This window comes from Pinus tabuliformis, chromosome 7 (assembly GCF_031772625.1).
Source record: "Pinus tabuliformis cultivar Carrire ecotype Pingquan chromosome 7, CPIR1, whole genome shotgun sequence".
In the NCBI taxonomy this organism is placed as follows: Eukaryota; Viridiplantae; Streptophyta; class Pinopsida; order Pinales; family Pinaceae; genus Pinus; species Pinus tabuliformis.
Window position 1 is genome coordinate 242383841 of NC_142293.1, and position 12196 is coordinate 242396036.

Consider the following 12196-nt stretch of genomic DNA (forward strand, 5'->3'; position numbering starts at 1 on the left):
AAAAGAAATCTAAATTTAAACTAATCTATTTCTAATCCTAATCTAAAGAGAGCACTAAAACTAGGTGAAATTGTATTTCTAATGTAACCATTTGAGGACCTAATTTTCTACATAAATGTAAACATCAAAGGTCAGTAACGAAAGTAAGAATATGATTAAACTAAAAAAAATATATATGAATACAATATGTACATCTATTGGTAATGTGTGTACAAAAAGAAACTTATTTAATATCAACCTCCCTTGAATATTTTCCTCTAACCATAATTCTATAGGATCAAAAAAATATGGATGAATCTCGGTTAGAGATTGAAAGAGGTCCAAAAGAGAGGATAATAGGCCAATTTGTGAAAATGCATCTTTAGATGCAATAGCCTACATAAAATTGTCAGTTTTATGTACATATGACAAATAGTTAGAAATATTATGTGAAAATGAAGCTTCCAAACAACTTACAAATGTATCAATGAAGTGTGGATGGAAGTTTAGTGCATATGTCAAAAGATCTTCAATTGGGTTAGATAGTTGGTCATATTGTATTGATGTACTCACAAGTGTTAATTCATGTGGAATATGCATATTATGATAAAGAGTAAGTTGATAATATATGAAAATCAAATGAAAATGGAACATTAAAGTCTTTTGATGATCGTGATCTATATTTTGTGATTCATCTTCGCATTCAAGCAATGCACCTTTTGAGTATTGGACAACTAATTATTCTATATACCAACATAAGTTATCTAAGAATTGAAAAATGAAAGAAGCAAATAAATCCATAAATGACTATAATAAATGAAGCAAAACTAACAAAACCAAATCATCCTTTACACTAGTGTTATAGCTAATGTTACAGTATAATTGGGACCCATTCAAAATAATTTCATTTTCACAAGAATTAACCAAAATAATGCAATTAGAATAATTATCAGCATTAACTTGTGAGTAAGAGATAGAACCAAGACTATGAGTAGGATTGGAAACTTGAAGATTATCATAATTGTAAACAGGAATGGAAAATTCATTGTAATTTAATGGAATTTCAAAGTGAGGCTCTTGAACAGAGATATTATTAATTTTAGGGTCATCATTTTGAAACATAAAAGAATCATTAAGAGTGAGAGAATTTGATAAGGACTAAATTGACTCAGTGTTATCCAACTCTAAATGATCATCATAAATGAATTGACTAATTTCATTGGAATTATCTTCATTTCCATAAGAAGTATCATAACAAGAAGCATGATTGAGCATATTTTCAACAATATTGAAATAATTATCATTGTATGTCTCTTTGCCACGATAAAAAATAACTGGCAATTCATTCATGTAAACTCCTATTTCTCTAGAATAACATTTGTGAAAAGAGGAATTGTAGAACAAGAAAGAAATGAATTGTAATCAACAAAAAGATCGGGATAAAGAGAGAAATGAGAATTATAAGAAATGAACGTGAAAGTTTCTTTAGAAGCAAATTCTTTGGTGTTTCCTCCAAGGCGAATTTCAAATTCAAAATCAGATTCAATAGCAAATTGTTCATTATTGAAGTCTTTAATTTGCAATTTTGTTTGTTGATTTTCTGATTTTAGTACATGTTGATTTTCAATTTTTGAGGCAACTGATTGTTCAAGCATGTTATTGGTATCTTCGTGTAGTTTACTATCAAATTTTTCCAAGCTTTTTTTATTGTGGTTCATTAATATATGAGAGAACATTATGGTCGTCATTAACACTATAAGAAGTGTGCACCAGTTGAAGGAATTTATCATACATAGCTGATGCAATTTCATCAAGATCGATATGTGCATCTTCAATAGGTGAATTTTCAGTCATGTTATAGAAGTCGAAGAAGACTCATCAAATCTTGAAATTGTCTAGTATGGATTTGGAATACAAGGAAGAAAAACTAGATTTCTAAACCATCCTATTAACTGAAACTCTGGAAGAAAATCTTCATATTGAAATTGAAAACAAATTAATTTGAATCTAATCAGAAAATCATCTAAATATTCACCTTCGAATCGACAAAGTTCTTCAAGTTAATAATGAGTTATTAACTATTAAAACTGGGAAAAAGTTCACACAATTTCAATAGTAACTAAATAGATTTTAGATAACAGATTTCTGAGTAAATAGTTACTCAGAAACCTGATTTAAGCACTTGAACAAAAGAGAGAATTAATAAAAAAATCTATGAGACTAATGAACTAGATATCTAATCCAAAAGACATTCATCCTCACATCAAACAACAGTGCTCAATATGAAAATCATTTCACACAAATCTGCCATAAAAAGGATAAAATTTGCATTCAAAATAAAAGTATTTTAAATACAAAGTGATGAAACCCAGTCTCTTTTCTCTGTTTATCAATTTTATCTCCAATAATTCTCCCAAAAGCTTCAGCTATGCTAATAAGAGGACAAAGTTGTAACAGTACAAACTCTGCTCTGTATGAAGACTTGAATCTTGAGATAAAAATCCCCAAACTACTCATGTTTGAGTATCCCCTTTCTCCTACAACTAAAAACCATTTACAAAAGTGCTTTAGAGCATTCAAAATGAAAAGAAGATGAATTCTTTCCTCGTTCTCAAAATGATATGTATAATTTACAAGAAATTTCCAAAGATGAAGCACTATTGCAAGTGGTTTTAGATCCATTTACTTTGGTGCTGCAAATCCTCTTCTTCTCCTTTGTTGGTGCAATAGGATTGCTCCAAGGTCTCTGAGCTCCATCCTTTCCAACAAATCTCGTGCAAAAACCAACCAAAAATGAAATAATTTTACACATGAAAAACAAAATGTGAAAATTGGGAAAACAAACACTCAAACCAAAATATAATTAGACAAATAAAATAAATGAAATTGTGCCTCCCATTGATCTCTGTGATGTTCTATTTGGCCCAAGATGGCTCTCTTCGAATTTTTTTGCAACATCAAAATTCTTCGCCAATGAAAATTGAAAAAACAAAATCTAAAGAACTAGTTTTGGTTGCAAATTCGGAGCTTCAACTTCTACTAGTTTTTTTGTATATTAAATTTGAATAATTGGTTCAGCTAATGCTCCTATATTGTTCTCCTCGATTTTAGCTTTCCAATGAGCCATCTCGAGCCTCATTTGACCAAATAAAACCCAAGATATGTCTTTGTAAAGTCAAAGTATCAAAACTACCCATATACTTAAAAAAATGCCACTAGACAATTTTTTAGTATTTTTATTAAAAAAAATAATTATAAACTATGTTAATAAATTTTAATAACCAAATAATTAAAATTAAATCATTATTAATATAAAAATTAAATTAGTTATATACCGCTTAAATTAACTTAAATTAAATTAAACTAATATGTACCAATTAAATAAAATTCTAAATAATTAATTTAAATTATCAAATTAAATACAAAATATTTAAATTACATTAAATAAAAATTATTTAATCAAAATAATTAGAAAAATTTAAATAAAATAATGGAGTGGCTTTTGGGATACTTAAGTCCCATGAATGTTATGTGAAGAGGGGAGGTATAACGGGAAGAGGTGATAAGGAGGTGAGAGTTTGGTGGAGAAGTGGGGCCGTACTTACTTAGGTGGAGAAGTGGGACCTCTTACTTCAACTACAATCATTTAGTTTATTTTCGAATCATAAACTACAACTACTTAATATTATTATGGGAATCCCTTGAGGTCTCGGAAGAGTTTTTGAAATTAGAATTAAAATGAATTTTCGACATCTCAGATTTTCATATATTTTATTATAATTTTTTTTTAAATATATTAGATTTATATAAAGAATTTTAATATAAAGTTTTGTTAATAAATAAATAATTTTTTGAATCCGATAGTTTAATTAGTTTACAAAAATTAAAATAATATATATATTTGTACATTTTTAGTTTAGGTAGTGAAAATTATTGAAGTTTTAAATAGACGTCATTTGCAAATTGCGAGTCCAAATAAGATTAAATGAGAATCGATGGAAAGTTAGCAAGAAACCGAATTAAAGCAATCAAAATGCAAATCTGAAGAAAACAAAACTCTCATAAAAATGTCGCACAATTAACCAAAAGAAAGTCTTAAAGGGTGATATGACTAGAATTTACATAGAGGGTCCCCATTATTATTATAAAGATAATAAAATAAAAATTGGGCAGAGGGGGGGGGGGGGGGGGTTGGGTTGTGGTTTTGCCACAACACCTCATAAAAGATCCTTGAAATATGCTTTGGTGCTAACTTGTACTTGATTTGATAGTTCATCAATTTGTTGAATGTACTCTATACATGACTATGTTTGGACACTCTGTTTCTAATGGAATTACAGAAATCATTTATTTTTTTATGATATGCATAAATATGATACAAATTCTAATAAATTCCTATTGCGACAATGTTGGTTGCTCATTAGATATCAATGTTTCCTTTCTAAAAATCTCAACATCCAATTGTTTATACTATAAGTATTTTACATGTGATATCAATTAATCAATTCAAACATCTTTTTGCAATTGAATTTGCAAATACTTCTTGTCACTGTTGAAATTCCTATTTCAAGTGTTCTTCAAGATCTTTCATTCGATCTTGATATTGTTGCAAAAGAAAAGCAATTTTCCTTTGATATTCGGCCTCCATTGGAGATTGTTGAGGATTATTATTCACGTGAGTGAATGCACCTAATGAATCAACGATTTCATCAGCAAATTCCTCTTGATTGAGCTTTGAAGCATCCCAAATCATTAATTGGTTTTTGGGGATTTCTCTTTTCAAAAACACTAAAGAAGTAGTCGCTCAGAGGAAATTATTCTTCTTCAATTGGTTCAATGGAATATGCATAGATAACACCATAGGTAATTCATGGATAAACTAAAAAGGGGTTTTTTGAAAATGTGGTTGTTGTAATTATTCCTTGACTCTCCTTAGGTTGATTCCATTGAATAATCTTTAACACAAGTATTCTTAATTCCTATGTTCAATTTTGTTGAAGCAATGATCCAATTTGCATTTCTTTTTGCAACTCGTATTTTTGGACTCCCTTTGTTTGAGCCTTTTCTAACTTAGGCTCTTTTGTCTACATATTTTTTGTCTAAGATTATTAAGATTGAACATTCTCTATCTGAACCTTTGTTTGCACTTGCTATGTTTGAATTTTCTCTTGTTGTACCTCTTCAATATGCATCTTTTATATTTGAACTTCCTCTATTTGCAAATTTCCTAACTATAATTGTTTTGTTTACAACTATTTTGTTTGTACATTCTTTTTTTGCACCTGCTCAATATGAGACCTATTTTGCAATACTTGTTGTACTTGAGAATATTAGTGTTGAACTTCTAACATGAATTCACTACCTCAGGATAATTTTTTTCATCATTGAAATGCTAAAAATTATGTTATAGTAGGTCCTTCTAAGATATCTTGAATTCATTTTAATACTTCTTCATATGATTTGACACCTTGAAAAACCTTATCAAATGGAAAACCTTCATGTGTGTATACTTTGAAACCTTTATGAGTCTTGCAATGTTCTTGAACAATATTTTGTATATCATGTTTCTTGAAATCTATATCAAGTAACTTTATTGACTCCAAGGTTGCTACTTCTAGCTTAACACACTTTAGTTGATCCAAAGCATAGATTCCCAATTTGATTGGAAACGAAGACCATATCTTTTTAGAACTAGATAACAAATCTCCAGCCATGCCTATCCCAATTGTTTGATATGTAATTTCCCTAATCGATAACCTATCATGGACATATCTAGAAAGTACATGAGGATAAGCCTGACGTCCATAAATTCTAATGTAAGAAAAAGAATCAAGGATAAACGAATGTCCAATGGGTAAAATCCCCTCCATATCCTCATGACTGAATCTTGGAGATAAACAATAAAATAAAATTTGATGGAGAGGAATCATAAAGTTATTACAAATTTCATAAAAGCAATCCTTTGATTTTACATCTCATAATTTGGAGCAATAAGCCTGTATTGGTTCTAAACTTGGAGACCAATGCTAATTCATTAGAGGAAAGGCTTCCTAGCACATATGGCATCAATCATATATGAAAACATGAAAATCCGTGACACAAAACTAAGAGGGGAACTTTAAAAATTCTCAATTTGTCTTTTCAAATTTTTGGATAAAACGATTGAACAATTGAAAACTTTACCCTTATCTAGAACTTGGTGCAACAAGGGAATCCATTCCATCTTTAATAGGAGTGAATTTTGTTCCCCAAACTGCGAAAATTTCACCACTGAAATCCTATTGCAGCAACTGGTATTATTGATTCTAAATGTTAATTAATTTAGCAGTTTATTGCTATGACAACAACGAAATAAAGACACTGCAACCTTGACAAAAATACTTTAGAAGATAATAGCACTGGAAAATGAGAAATATTCTAGCACACACACACATAAAAATTGATACCGTTATTTTTGGACAATTGTCCCCGAAAAAACCAACTTTGGAAAACCAGTGCAACAATTGAGGTTTTTTTTATTATTAAGCAGTAGTGAAATTCTGAGTACAATCTGGATGCTGAATGGTAGCAATCCTATAGAGAAAATACTAGAAAAATTATCTAAGGGAAATTAACCTCACTCCGAGCAATCCCGACACTGTCTAACCTCTAAAAAGCAAGTCGTCCACCTAGCCTTGTGCAAGCCCTGTGTCACCTCTATGCAGCCCCTTAAATGTTATAGCCTAGAACTTCTGCAAATCAGGTCGCCATGCCTGTTGTTGACTAGGAAATTGTCTCTCTAAAACTCTTTAAATATATTTCGGCCTCTGGAACTGATAACCAGCTTTATCCTAGAAAAATCAAATTACCCACTTGAGGCTTTTTCTTTGCCTCTGCATGGCCTCCCAGAGAAAATCTTGGCCTCTCTACAAAGTACTCACCCGATATGGAAAAATTTCCTTTGGCTTCACTGTCCTTGCCTCTCTCTGTCTTTTCTTCCCTGTTGAAGCTCAAACTCTTCCGACAACTGACCGTTTCTCTATGGAAAAATTAAACTCTCCAAGGAAATTGAACTCAAGTGTGTTTTGTCCATCTACCTAATGACTTCTTCTTATAATGTTCTGTTGGACCTCTAATGGCAAGATTAAATCTTAGTCGATGGCTAAGATCATATATGCGTCGATCAATGTGAATTTCTAGATTATTCACACCTTATCTCAATTGATATTGATTAATTAACCCCTTTTCCTTAGTTTAGACATAGGTAATATTTAAAAATAGTCTAATAATCTAATTGAGACATTTCTACGTGGAATTTCCAAAAATGATTTCAAGGTTATGGAGAACTACTATGTTTTAGCCTCTCCACAAAGTTTCGAGACTAGAACACCTCTAATTCTACAAAAACTAGCACTCCCTTTTAACGAGGAAGGTGTTCTAGTGTTGTATTATTGCTACAACACCCTATCTCTATATCACCCTCTGTACTGTGAAGCTTCCAACACCGGAATCCTATTGCAACAACTGGAAATAATTCTCCCAATTGTTAAATTAATTTTAACAACTTATTTACTGTGCACTACAACAAATACTGAATCAATCATACTGCAACCTACACAATTAAACCACAGAAGAAATAAACACTGGAAGAAATACTAGCACACACACATAAAATAACATAGTAATTTTTGGACCAATGTCCCCAGAAAAACCCAACTCAGGAAAACTGGTGCAACAACTGAGGGTTTTATTATTATGTAGTAGTGTAGAGAAGAATACTAACAAAAATCTAGTGAGGAAAATTCTCAGCACAACTTTACTTCAGAATTTTGGCCCTCTAACCATCTGCGTTAGCCTCTGTGCTACTCTGCATAGTTGGTTGGACGTATAACCTTAGACTGGACTCAGATTAAGTTGTTATGCCTTCTTCTGACCATAAAGACACTTCTCCGACACTCTGGGACCCCTTCCCAGCCTCTGGAACTGAAAATGTCAATCTCTCCCAGCAAATCGACTTTGCCTCTAGAGGCTACTGCGCTACTCTGCGTCAACCTCTGTCTAGATTCTTTGCCTCTCTGAAAACACACTCACTGGATCAAGAAATCTTCCTTTTGCTTCACTTTCCCTACCCCTCTCTCACTACTTCGATCTCACTAGCTCTCTCCAGCAACTGGGAAATCGATCTGCTCATGAAATTGAATTGTTGAAATGTTCTCTCCAAGTGCCCATCGACTTCTTCCTATAATCCTCTATTGAGACTTCTGTTAGACTCCGTCTCATGTCAGAGATTGATTCTTCTTCAAAACCCTGTTTTGAAGAAGAAATCATTTAAATGTTGCTTTTTAGATTATGTAATTTGTTCTTCAGCTCTTCAACCGGCAGCAGCAACTTCAAACTCCTATCCCTGCACAAACAAAACAAAACATGATCAGTAATCAGAGGCAGAAAGCTATTTGGAGAAATCTCACTGCTGATGTTGATATGCCGTTTTCAGCAGTTACAGGAATGCGTCCAGATCTTATAATTAATCCACATGCGTTTCCTTCTAGAATGACTATTGGAACGCTTTTGAAGTCTATAGCTGCTAAGGGTGGTAGTCTCCAGGGAAAGTTTGTTGATGCAACTCCCTTTGCAAGATCGGTGAGGAATCAAGACAATACAACAAAACATACATCAGACTCTACTGTTGATGAATTTGGTCAAGTTTTACCTTCATATGGTTTCAAACTATCATGGCACAGAGGTTCTCTACAGTGGCACCCTTGGTATAGAGCTTACGTGTGAAATATTCATTGGTCCAGTTTACTATCAACGACTTCGTCATATGGGTTCAGAGAAATTTCAGATCTTTTAGCAAAGATGAACTACAGACTGTTGTGGCAACTGTTGCCTTTGGCATGGACATCGACAAGCCCAACATAAGATTTTTACACTTTGGAAGCACGCACTGGAGCCAGGCGGAAGGAGGTGATGGATTATCTCATAGCAGCACAGAAATATTGTGGCATTACAACATGCCGCAGAAAATGTCTTTTGGAGTATTTTGGCGAGAGTGTTGCTTTTGACCATTGTGGTAATTGTGACAACTGTAAAATATCAGTATCTGTTGATCAACGAGACATGGCAAAGGAGGCTTACTTATTGCTCACTTGTATTCAATCTTGTGGAGGTCGTTGGGGTTTTAATGTTCCAATTGACGTTCTTCGCGGATCACGTACAAAGAAACTGACAGAGAATCATTTTGACAAGCTTCCTGTACATGGTTTGGGTAAAACCTATTCATCAAACTGGTGGAAGGCACTTGGTGACCAACTAATCAACCTTGGTTATTTAGAAGAAACAGTAATTGACATATTCAGGACCATCGGAGTTAGTGGGATTTGAAGTGAATTGGGTGCGCTTTTGCAAAGAGTCTGGATTTACTTATAATATTGCAAAAGAAATTCAAGTTGGCATCAGCAAGAGTCAAGCTTCCATAAACCACAACAAACAGCCAAGGATTCTTCCAGTTGCGCAAAGGCTTTGCTGCGGTTGACAAACTGGCGCATTAGCGACATGGTGGCAGCATGAAAACGTATATTCGATTAATCTAAAGACACCTGTCGTGACATTTTGGGGAGGACCTCCTTTGCAGCCAAACCTACCTGCAACACCAACACAATTGCACTGGAATCCTTTCAACATACGAAAACAAATTTCATTGATGGATTGTTCACTATAAGTCGAGCTGGTATATTTCTCGTCTATGTTATTCAAGGTTGACCAAGGAGGTTGGGTTCCACTTGTGATTGCTGTTGTGTCTCTTATTATCATGTATACCTGGCATTATGGTACAGGGAAAAAAATATGAATTTGAAATAGAGACCAAGGTTTCAATGGCATGAATTCTGGGTTTAGGTCCTGGCCTTGGTTTGGTTCGAGTTCCGGGGATTGACCTTCTGTATACAGAACTTGTGAATGGAGTTCCTCGCATATTCTCACATTTCATTACTCATCTTCCTGCTATACATTCTATTGTTGTATTTGTCTGTGTAAAGCATCTACCAGTTAATACAGTTCCGCAAGCAGAGCGTTTTCTTGTTAGGCGCATTGGGCCCAAGGACTTTCACATGTTCAGATTCAGAGGATTATATCTTATGTGAAGAGTCTCAACAGGCACCTACTTCAGACACAGAAAATGCGAATCTGATGTCTTTAGGCATGGTCTCAGTAGAATCATCACAGAATTTAATTGTCTCCGAAGCATCTCCACAACAATCAGGTCTGCCTGTCAGATTTGGTGTTTCTCAAATTCGAACTGTTGATGATGATTTACGATTTCTAAATGATTGCAGGGATGCTGGTGCGGTGCATATTCTGGGTAATACTGTAGTAAGCGCAAGAAGGGAATCTAGCTCGCTGAAGAAAATTGCAATAGATTATATCTATGCTTTCCTTCATAGGATATGCATGGAAAATAATGTCATTTTTAATGTTCCTCATGAGAGCCTCCTAAATGTAGGCCAAGTATTTTATGTTTAAGGAAAAAATAACACTTTTATGCCTCCAAATCTTGGAACACTGTTAGCAACGTGCACAGATGATGAGTTTCAGTAATGGGGAGCCTGCGACAGACAAGAGTTTGTTCCATGATTTCCGCCAAAGATTGTTGGGATTCTTTGGAGATTTTGTGGGATTGCAGGCGATGTGGCTCTTAGAAGGTGGATTGTGGGCTATCGAATGCAACCAAACCACGCAAATGTCTCTCAGTACAGTTGTCACCATGAGCTGAAAGGACAGGATTTTAGCTTAAAGTTGTTTTATTAAAATGGCAAATGCAGCGTGGCAAACCGAACTTAAATCAGGGCTATCTATCACATCCAAAGATTGCGATTTGGTTTAAGATTTCCAATCCTGGTCCTATGGAAATCTGCGCTCCAGATGTATCTCTTAATTGGCCAATTATCAAAAGATGTAGAGGAACTCTGTTCCATGTTTAGAATAGATGAAACGCCCTTTCATAATTTTATGTAATTTCAGGTGAAACAGCGTAGAGGTTTTAGGGAGTCGATTTGTTTTTCCTTAGCAGCATGTATTTATTGTATTAAAAAATTCATTTGTGAAGAGAGGGGAGAGTTTCTGAGTGCTGAGTGTTGGAGAATAGAGCTTTCAATGTACAATTTTTGGCAGGGATTTTTAATGAAAATTTCACAGCTCTGATTTCTGAGATCCCTGTGGCATGATGATTTAGCATTAGTTTTTCTCTTGTTTCATATGTAATCTGTTATGTTTCATTTCACTACATGATCATTTCTAACTGAACAAATGAAGTGTTTAGGTAAGAATTCATGCCTGCCATGCTCTGCCTATAAGTTTGTTCATGTTTAATGTTTTCCTCTGTTTGGCAAGGATTCAGTTATATGCCCTTGTCAGCTCCTCACCAGTCTTGCCATCCCATTTAAAATCTAGATTTGATGCTAAATGTCTTGCCTACCTTGCCTCAGTCGATAACCTGTGTTGCTCATTATATTTCTCTGTTTCAAGCTGTGATTTTGCCCATGCAGCCCAGAAAAACCCCGTTATTTGATTAAAAACCCCAAATCAATCTTTCTAATCAGTTTACTAGCCTAATATCAGAAGTGTTACCCATTTGGTCATCTCATCCCATTGAAGATCTACCGAGATTGACCGGAGAGAGCCTTCTCCTGCCCCGTAGGGCTAGCTACGGGGCTGAATGGTTTGATGTTGCCTTGAGGTTTACCTTTCTCAGCCTGAGGTGAAATCTCAAGCGCTAACATACTGGCGACTCCACTGGGGAGAACAAACTTGTTTGTGGGTTGATGCGTTTGTTTCATAAGTCTTAGACGGAGCCTGAAGTTATGCCAGGTAGCCTTCGAAAACGCTCTTGTTTTACATCAGCGTTAGTAGATAAACGCTGCTTCAGTCAATCTCCGTGAGCTTGTGAATACAACACTTCATTTGCATTTTACCCCAGTACATATGATCAAGATGCAGATCTGATGCTGATGGTGGACAGCAGTCAGACACTTATGCAGGCTGAACCATTCACCTGGCGACTCCCATGCGATCCAGACATTCCAGTGCTTGCTGATCTGTTCATGCAATGATAGGGTATGTGGCAGACCCTGCACTTCGTGAAGCTCTAAAAGGAGTTAGAGAGTGGTTAGTAGATATTGAAATTAATGAAGAATTTTTCAGTATTTTCCTTCAATGTTTGAAATCTCCGAAGCTTCATCTT